The following is a 10,134-nucleotide window of genomic DNA, read 5'->3' as shown; positions in this document are numbered from 1 at the left end:
TTATCAGATAGCCTAAATCCTTTTCATCAAACTCAAAAAATGACTTCTAGGGATTTCTAGTTCCACAGATCTATTGTTTTTTAATACCTATTACAATGTGAACACATAACCTTAACCCTTAGGCCTTAGAGCATTGTACTGTTTAAGCAAGCGACGCATTTGATACGTATTACATTGTTCCGTAAATGACAGGCCAGGACCTTACAATTTGTAGTTAGCAGGTCAGTTTGTCAAGTATATATAGTTATTTGAAAAATTTCAGGGGATTTAAATTAGTGGTCAGCAGGTCCGTTAGTCAGATATATCGAGTTAGTGTAAGACAGCCAGAGAGTAAGGAGAAACTAGTTAGTGGTTACCAGATCAGTTCACCAAGAATAATAGTTTAGTGAAAATAGCCAGGGGATTTCAATTAGTGGTTAGCAGGTCAGTCAGCCAGATGCATCGAATTAGTAGAGTTAGTAGTACAGACCAAATAGAGAAGGGATTTTAATTGGTGGTTAGCAGGTCAGTCAGCCAGATGCATCAAATTAAGTAGAGTTAGTAGTACAGACCAAATAGAGAAAGGATTTTAATTGGTGGTTTAGCAGGTCAGTCAGCCAGATGCATCAAATTAGTGGAGTTAGTAATACGGACCAAATAGCCAGGGGAATTTAATTGGTGGTTAGCAGGTCAGTCAGCCAGATGCATCAAATTAGTGGAGTTAGCAGTACAGAACCAAATAGACAGGGGATTTTTAATTGGTGGTTAGCAGGTCAGTCAGTCTAATTGTTTCGAATTAGTGGAGTACAGGCCAGAGAATAACAAGGGATCCACTTGGTGGTTACCAGATCAGTCACCAAGTATCTAGAGTTAGTGGAAATTATCAGGTTAGTGTTTAAATGGTTAGCAAGTCAGTCGGGCAGAGGTATTGAGTTAGTGGAGTTTAGTAAGACATAACAAATATACTGGGGATTTCAATTGGTGGTTTAGCAGGTCACTCTGTCAGATGTATAGAGTTAGTGGTATTAGTAAGACAGGCTAAACAGTCGGTGGATATCAGTTGGTGGTTAACAGCTCCGTTAGTCAATTGTATCGAGTTAGTGAATGGATTAACTGACAGTGAAAGTATTGCAGTTGGTGGTCAGCAGGTCATACAGTCGAATTTTATAATACACTTTATTACAGCTTAGGCGTTTAGGACTACCAGGAAAACTAGAGTTTACAAGGTACAGGAATATTATTAAGAGTGTTAGTAGAGCTAGCGTACTATAAGCGCCCGAGAAGCTACAGGGAAACAAGAGCTTTGTGCATTAGTCGGTAAAGTTTTATTAAATAAAAAGATATGAATGAACATTCACACACAGTATAAACAGTAAGCATACTACTCGTACATATGTCTCAGTCATGATCCTAAACCGGCCAGTCAATATTATTACTTTCTTATTTTAAACACACAGATACATCTATAGAAATACCTGATACTGTGTCTACATTGAGTCATAGTGTTTACCTACTTCCTACAATCTAAATTCAACCTCGAGATATAATGCCCTGAATAGTACTTATAGATTAATCATAGCCTCTGTAAACTTGCCACACTCTAACATCAGGGCACAAGCATTTACTAGCAATACGGAGATGGTATCTATCTAGACATCTACTCATTACCCGAGCTACGATTGGTGCAAAATGTATTTATTTGACTTACCATTTTTGTAGAATAATCCAGCAGAATCCAAAGAGCCTGTTTTTCTCGGATCCACGAACTATAAAACCTGGAGGAGCATCATGAAGCCTCATACAACAATTTATTGTAATTTTCTTAATTTGTTAAACATTATTAGCGTTTTTCATGACAACGGTGTTTACAATTGCTCAGTGCATATTGTTAGGACGAGAAAACACAGCCTGAACGAAATGTTCACACATATTTGAAGTATAACCAATCTTTTCTGTTCTTATGCCATATACTAATAATAATAATACAAATATATTACGAAATGTTAGTAAATCAGTTATGTTGTAGTCAACGATATAAATGACACATCAAATGTGCCATTAAGTAAGCTTAACAATTGTTAAGAAATAATACATCTATTCCAATTAAATCATTCTTATTGCATGTTACCTTGCAGTGAAACACCAAGAATCTGGTCTTCAAATTCACAGTTATGTACCACAAGTCTCTTTAAATCAACATAGGTTTAAATTACTTCCACATGTTGAGAAGCAAGAATAACTGTTAAATCCAGAACTGACGTGTCAGGTTATCTTAGACTACAGTTCGACTTGCTAAAGAGCTTAGATGACGAAGAAAACGGAATGGTTTGTGATCCCCTAGTTCTCACAGATTAATTGACCCATACGCCCCTCGTCTAACGCAGGCATACGATCAGTAAGTTTTGAAATGTAAAAGGGCTTTTTTAAAGGTTGATTGGTTATTTTGTCTTTATTTCTGCTAGTATTCGTGCATATAGCTGAGAGCCTATATAATTTATTTCTTGACCACATTTTAAATCTCGGATGTAATAAAGAGAGAATTGTCTTTAGCTAACCATAATTTCGTGTATTTTGATTAAAATGTAAGTGCAATTCTATTTACTCCTTGTCGTAGATCCTCTAATGTTGCGTTGGGGACTTGTACTTGGATCGATTGACGTTCTCATTGATGTGATTGATGTCAGGCTTACTTTTGTTGAATTAGGAGGCACAGTTTCCTCAAGCTGTTGTAATCTTACATTTATTACTCTTTTTATTACATTTTAGTAAATGCAACTTACACAAAATAAACGTACATTTACGAGATAACTAGTTTCAATGTTTATAAACAACTAGAGAACTTTATTAACCAAAATAAATAAACACATTTTGTTGCTAAGAACAATTGACAGCTGTTAACACCACACCACCACCACAAACACATGTTATCCGCATACGGGTCGAATCTGTAACATCAACTGACCTAATAAATCTAACGTTTAAAGAAGGTTCCAGGTATTCTCCTCATCCTAACTAAATCTTCCTAACAAAGTCAAATTAAGAAATTATCCAACAAAATATTTTTTTAAAGAGACGTATAAGTAAATAATAAACAATAATAATTAATTAGGATTGCTTTGTTGAGTATTAAATAAAATATTCAAAAGGTATGTGTAACGAGTAGACAAGTCCATTTAAAATTATGAAATAGTGGTGAATTGTTAAGAATAATAATTATTATTCAATATAAAAATATTGTATTGAAAAACTTTGTTTATACTCTATTAAAACTATTAGCATGTTTGAGTAGCTATTTACAAAAATGTGGATAGAATCGTTGTTTATTTCTTACCGTTAAAAACATTAAATAACGGAATACTGGTTTTCACAATTCTTCCATCTTGGATAATAGTTTTTCAGCTAAGTTTTTAACATAACAAATATATGTCTTTTATATTAAAAATGGTGTATTTCTAGGGGTTTACTAATTATGCATAATCTTATATGTAATACATATCAACTGGTAAATGTATACAAAATAATATTCAGAATGACACTATATATATATATATAGTAAGCGCTCTGTGGTGTAATGGTAGCACATTCACCCGGCAAGTGAGAGATCCGGGTTCGACTCCCGGCGGAGCAAGTACTTTTTGCGATTCAATGTTTATTGAAATTAAATAAGGCTATTGCCATTATACAATTTAATGTAAATAAAAGTCGTTTGACAGGTATTTGGTCTTCCGATCATATGTTAGTTTGCTTATTTAAACCCATATGTGACAGATACGGCCAAATACAAAATAATTGAATCGGAAAAAGTAAGCGCTCTGTGGTGTAGGTAATGGTAGCACATTCACCCGGCAAGTGAGAGATCCGGGTTCGACTCCCGGCGGAGCAAGTACTTTTTGCGATTCAATGTTTATTGAAATTAAATAAGGCTATTGCCATTATACAATTTAATGTAAATAAAAGTCGTTTGACAGGTATTTGGTCTTCCGATCATATGTTAGTTTGCTTATTTAAACCCATATGTGACAGATACGGCCAAATACAAAATAATTGAATCGGAAAAAGTAAGCGCTCTGTGGTGTAAATGGTAGCACATTCACCCGGCAAGTGAGAGATCCGGGTTCGACTCCCGGCGGAGCAAGTACTTTTTGCGATTCAATGTTTATTGAAATTAAATAAATAAGGCTATTGCCATTATACAATTTAATGTAAATAAAAGTCGTTTGACAGGTATTTGGTCTTCCGATCATATGTTAGTTTGCTTATTTAAACCCATATGTGACAGATACGGCCAAATACAAAATAATTGAATCGGAAAAAGTAAGCGCTCTGTGGTGTAATGGTAGCACATTCACCCGGCAAGTGAGAGATCCGGGTTCGACTCCCGGCGGAGCAAGTACTTTTTGCGATTCAATGTTTATTGAAATTAAATAAGGCTATTGCCATTATACAATTTAATGTAAATAAAAGTCGTTTGACAGGTATTTGGTCTTCCGATCATATGTTAGTTTGCTTATTTAAACCCATATGTGACAGATACGGCCAAATACAAAATAATTGAATCGGAAAAAGTAAGCGCTCTGTGGTGTAATGGTAGCACATTCACCCGGCAAGTGAGAGATCCGGGTTCGACTCCCGGCGGAGCAAGTACTTTTTGCGATTCAATGTTTATCGAAAATTAAATAAGGCTATTGCCATTATACAATTTAATGTAAATAAAAGTCGTTTGACAGGTATTTGGTCTTCCGATCATATGTTAGTTTGCTTATTTAAACCCCATATGTGACAGATACGGCCAAATACAAAATAATTGAATCGGAAAAAGTAAGCGCTCTGTGGTGTAATGGTAGCACATTCACCCGGCAAGTGAGAGATCCGGGTTCGACTCCCGGCGGAGCAAGTACTTTTTGCGATTCAATGTTTATTGAAATTAAATAAGGCTATTGCCATTATACAATTTAATGTAAATAAAAGTCGTTTGACAGGTATTTGGTCTTCCGATCATATGTTAGTTTGCTTATTTAAACCCATATGTGACAGATACGGCCAAATACAAAATAATTGAATCGGAAAAAGTAAGCGCTCTGTGGTGTAATGGTAGCACATTCACCCGGCAAGTGAGAGATCCGGGTTCGACTCCCGGCGGAGCAAGTACTTTTTGCGATTCAATGTTTATTGAAATTAAATAAGGCTATTGCCATTATACAATTTTAATGTAAATAAAAGTCGTTTGACAGGTATTTGGTCTTCCGATCATATGTTAGTTTGCTTATTTAAACCCATATGTGACAGATACGGCCAAATACAAAATAATTGAATCGGAAAAAGTAAGCGCTCTGTGGTGTAATGGTAGCACATTCACCCGGCAAGTGAGAGATCCGGGTTCGACTCCCGGCGGAGCAAGTACTTTTTGCGATTCAATGTTTATCGAAATTAAATAAGGCTATTGCCATTATACAATTTAATGTAAATAAAAGTCGTTTGACAGGTATTTGGTCTTCCGATCATATGTTAGTTTGCTTATTTAAACCCATATGTGACAGATACGGCCAAATACAAAATAATTGAATCGGAAAAAGTAAGCGCTCTGTGGTGTAATGGTAGCACATTCACCCGGCAAGTGAGAGATCCGGGTTCGACTCCCGGCGGAGCAAGTACTTTTTGCGATTCAATGTTTATTGAAATTAAATAAGGCTATTGCCATTATACAATTTAATGTAAAATAAAAGTCGTTTGACAGGTATTTGGTCTTCCGATCATATGTTAGTTTGCTTATTTAAACCCATATGTGACAGATACGGACGGCCAAATACAAAATAATTGAATCGGAAAAAGTAAGCGCTCTGTGGTGTAATGGTAGCACATTCACCCGGCAAGTGAGAGATCCGGGTTCGACTCCCGGCGGAGCAAGTACTTTTTGCGATTCAATGTTTATTGAAATTAAATAAGGCTATTGCCATTATACAATTTAATGTAAATAAAAGTCGTTTGACAGGTATTTGGTCTTCCGATCATATGTTAGTTTGCTTATTTAAACCCATATGTGACAGATACGGCCAAATACAAAATAATTGAATCGGAAAAAGTAAGCGCTCTGTGGTGTAATGGTAGCACATTCACCCGGCAAGTGAGAGATCCGGGTTCGACTCCCGGCGGAGCAAGTACTTTTTGCGATTCAATGTTTATCGAAATTAAATAAGGCTATTGCCATTATACAATTTAATGTAAATAAAAGTCGTTTGACAGGTATTTGGTCTTCCGATCATATGTTAGTTTGCTTATTTAAACCCATATGTGACAGATACGGCCAAATACAAAATAATTGAATCGGAAAAAGTAAGCGCTCTGTGGTGTAATGGTAGCACATTCACCCGGCAAGTGAGAGATCCGGGTTCGACTCCCGGCGGAGCAAGTACTTTTTGCGATTCAATGTTTATTGAAATTAAATAAGGCTATTGCCATTATACAATTTAATGTAAATAAAAGTCGTTTGACAGGTATTTGGTCTTCCGATCATATGTTAGTTTGCTTATTTAAACCCATATGTGACAGATACGGCCAAATACAAAATAATTGAATCGGAAAAAGTAAGCGCTCTGTGGTGTAATGGTAGCACATTCACCCGGCAAGTGAGAGATCCGGGTTCGACTCCCGGCGGAGCAAGTACTTTTTGCGATTCAATGTTTATTGAAATTAAATAAGGCTATTGCCATTATACAATTTAATGTATATATATATATATATATATATATATATATATATATATATATATATATATAGTCTCTTAGAGCAGTTTCAAAAGAAAACTACAATTTTTATGTGCAATATTTTCGTTGTAATTAACAACTTTTCCAAGTACACTTTTAAAATATACACAGAATAAAATAAACAAACAAAAGAAGAAACACCTGATAATAAACATTCTAAATGTAAATAAAATTTTGACATTCAAACAAGTTTTGATTAGTTGTTAATTTAACAATAATAACATAATATAATATAATTTAGAATTTAGATAAATTTGTATATAAGAATTTAATTATTCAAGTGGAAAACGATAATTTAGTGAATGTTAAGTCCATATGGTTGTTTCAGTTTTTAATATAAGTTGGTGTGCCAATTCATTATTCCTTAAATTTAAATCATTTCGAGAGCTGTTTTCACACGGTATAATTTTGCTTATAGCTTTGAGTTATAACAATCCTCAAAGCTTTTGTTATGGTGAATAGCGTGTAAAGCTACTGGTTTTTTGTCGTCTTTGTGGTTGATAGAAAAACGGTGACCGGTCATTCTTATATATATTATTTTTTATAGGAGAGGCCGACCCCCTTTTAAGCCGTATTCTGTCAGTCCTCTTGGGCCACTGGCCAGTACGAGGATCTTATCAAGAATCTTATCAAACAGAACAAGGGAGAGAGTCGATACAGTACAAGATCTAAGATACTAAATGATAAAAAGTGCAACAGCCACAGACAGGATTTGAACCTGCGCTTTCCTCTAACTCAGACCCAAAGTCCAATTAGACCACTCGGCCCGATTTAAAATAATAACTACGTCCATTTTAATTAGTTTCATTTATAGATAAGTTTATTTTGACGTGACAACGTCTTAAATTAGGTTGCGGCTCGGAGTCACTCATGAAAAAGTGTAACGCCCTGTAACGTTACGATGCCCGTCCAGTGGGTCCGCCGCACGGGATCCGCACGGGATAAAGCAGATAACTGTGGGTCCGCCGCACGGGATAAAGCAGATAACTATGTTTATTCGTGAAAATGTGGAGTGCTTAGATTCGTCATTTACAACAACTACAACAATAAAGGTAAATAATTGTACACTGATATTTCATTATCGTAAACTATGATTGATTGATTAATTGTTAGATTGACACAAAAGTTGAGAAACTGAGTATATAGGTTATGTCATACTATTGACAAATGTTGATAGTGTTAAGTAAATTATTAGTTTAAATCACTCTGCAATCAATCGTAATTCAGTCGATTGAGAAGAAACAGCGCGTATTCCTAGTCAAACATTTAAAATAACAAATTATAACCTCTAACCTGTCATAACAGTGCGACCAAACGAACGAAATAAACCGACCAATCACCACGCGCGGAGTTAGAATTTAAACTGTGTTTAGCAAGAATTTTAAATTCCAATTTTAGTAAATGTTTTATTCAACTTTACCATTTACAATAACAAATTTTAATTAATTTCAAATTATGTACAATGTTTTAGTAAACAAAATATATTTCTATAGTTACAATTTGTGCAATTCTTATTTTCATTCAATTCCTTGATCCTATTGTGCAATTTAACACATTGGAGTCTGGCTCGCTATTTGTTGTTTTTATAACCCGGTCTGCATAAATTAATTGGTTTTCAGATTCTTTTTTTAAAAAACTGTTAAATATTATATTTTCTTGAAAGTTCTATCTTTTCTCTTTAAAATGATATGTAAAACTGTATTCTTATAAAATCTAATTAATTTTAAAAAAATTTCAAAACTTACATTTTTTTAAGAAATATAAAAACTCCCGCATGTCTTGTGTTACTTGAAAACTAACTTTTGAATAAATAAAACAAGTAATTTCAGTTTTTTTAAAGGCATTTACTATATACATATTTACAAATAATTATTTTAATTGCCAAAAAATTTCAAATGATAAAAAAATTATTGTTGTCGTAGACAGACTGACGACGCGCTAGGCCACGTCAGTGGATAAACAAAAACCTCAAGCGGGTATGACGTAGTAGCGCCTAGCGGAATTTTTCTGAACTAACCATTAAAGCTGGCTTTCAATGCAGCAGACGGCACTCGAATATCACTCGAGCAACTCCGTATATCAATCGACAAAGCTGTGCTCGAGTCACGCTCGAGCGCCGGCCGGGGGTTTAAACAATGGCGCTCGCGTCTGGCTCGAGCGTAGACTCGAATGTGTTAATAATATTCATATCAATAAATATTCTACCGAGAAAAAGACGTTGTCACGTAAAAAATCTTCGCCCGTAAAAACCGACTTTACAGGCAACCATAATGTTTTTTTTTAATTGGGTTTAGTAAAAAATTCTTGAACAGCAATCCAAATATATAAAGGTTACTTTTTGAGGTTTCAATTATATTACAAGAAGGAGGATACAGAGTGATCCGTAATCTTGTACATACTAATTACCTTCAGAACAACTTAGTTGTAGCCTATTCATTGAATGAACTACGAATTATGAATAGTATTTACTAAACACTTAATCTTAACCTTTTCTTCCATAATTGAACTTCAATACGATAAGTAAACCATATTTTGTGTACAACTGAGGTTTACTGTTCAATTAATTCGTTATGTGTGCTGTTGACTGCGACACTCTTAAAGCTTCCGAAGAGATTTGATTAGCTTTATGGTGCCTAACTGTGGAATAACTATTAATTGGCGTTATGCGTATAACGTTAAAACGCCTCTACCTTACTCATGCCTTATCGTAATTCCTATCCATGTTACCTATGCTGGGAGTGCCCCAATCCTAATCGGGAAGTGCCTTTCTGATAGTTTGCTGGGGCTGAAGTGCCGACGCGATAGTGAAGATACAGATCTGAGACCAGCCATATCAGTCCAATAATTTTAATTTTAATATTAATAGTCCTCTTAACATTCCTTTCACCGTAGAAGACCTTTCTCTTTGGTATGGTATACATCCCACGCCATATCTTTAACAAAACCACGTAAAAAGTTATATGACTATAGGCCAGAGTCACTAACCTGTGCAAAACTTTGGAGTGCATGGTGAACTGTGGCCTGATATGGTATGGAAAATAAACCTCTTCTCTTCAATCAGTAGTGTGGTTTTCGCCAAGGAAGATCAACTACAAATATCTTGATCTCACTAGAGACTACAATCTTAGATGCATTCCTCGAGCGAAAACAGGTTTTAGCGGTCTTCTTCGACCTTAGAAAGCCTACGATACTCCTGGCGACGAGGGATTGTAAACACCTTGGTGTTGTGGAGGGTCGGCGGAAACATGTGTTCATTCATAACAAACTTTATGAACGGGAGGATTTTCCATGTAAGGCTCTGAACAAACCTTTCTGATTGTGTAAATCTATAAAATAAAGTGCTCCGAGGCATTTGCTCTCTTTGTTGTCGACTTTCCTATATATTCGCCGCCGC

Source organism: Homalodisca vitripennis, unplaced genomic scaffold (genome assembly GCF_021130785.1).
Source record: "Homalodisca vitripennis isolate AUS2020 unplaced genomic scaffold, UT_GWSS_2.1 ScUCBcl_3113;HRSCAF=8424, whole genome shotgun sequence".
In the NCBI taxonomy this organism is placed as follows: Eukaryota; Metazoa; Arthropoda; class Insecta; order Hemiptera; family Cicadellidae; genus Homalodisca; species Homalodisca vitripennis.
Note: the sequence above shows the minus strand (reverse complement) of the source record.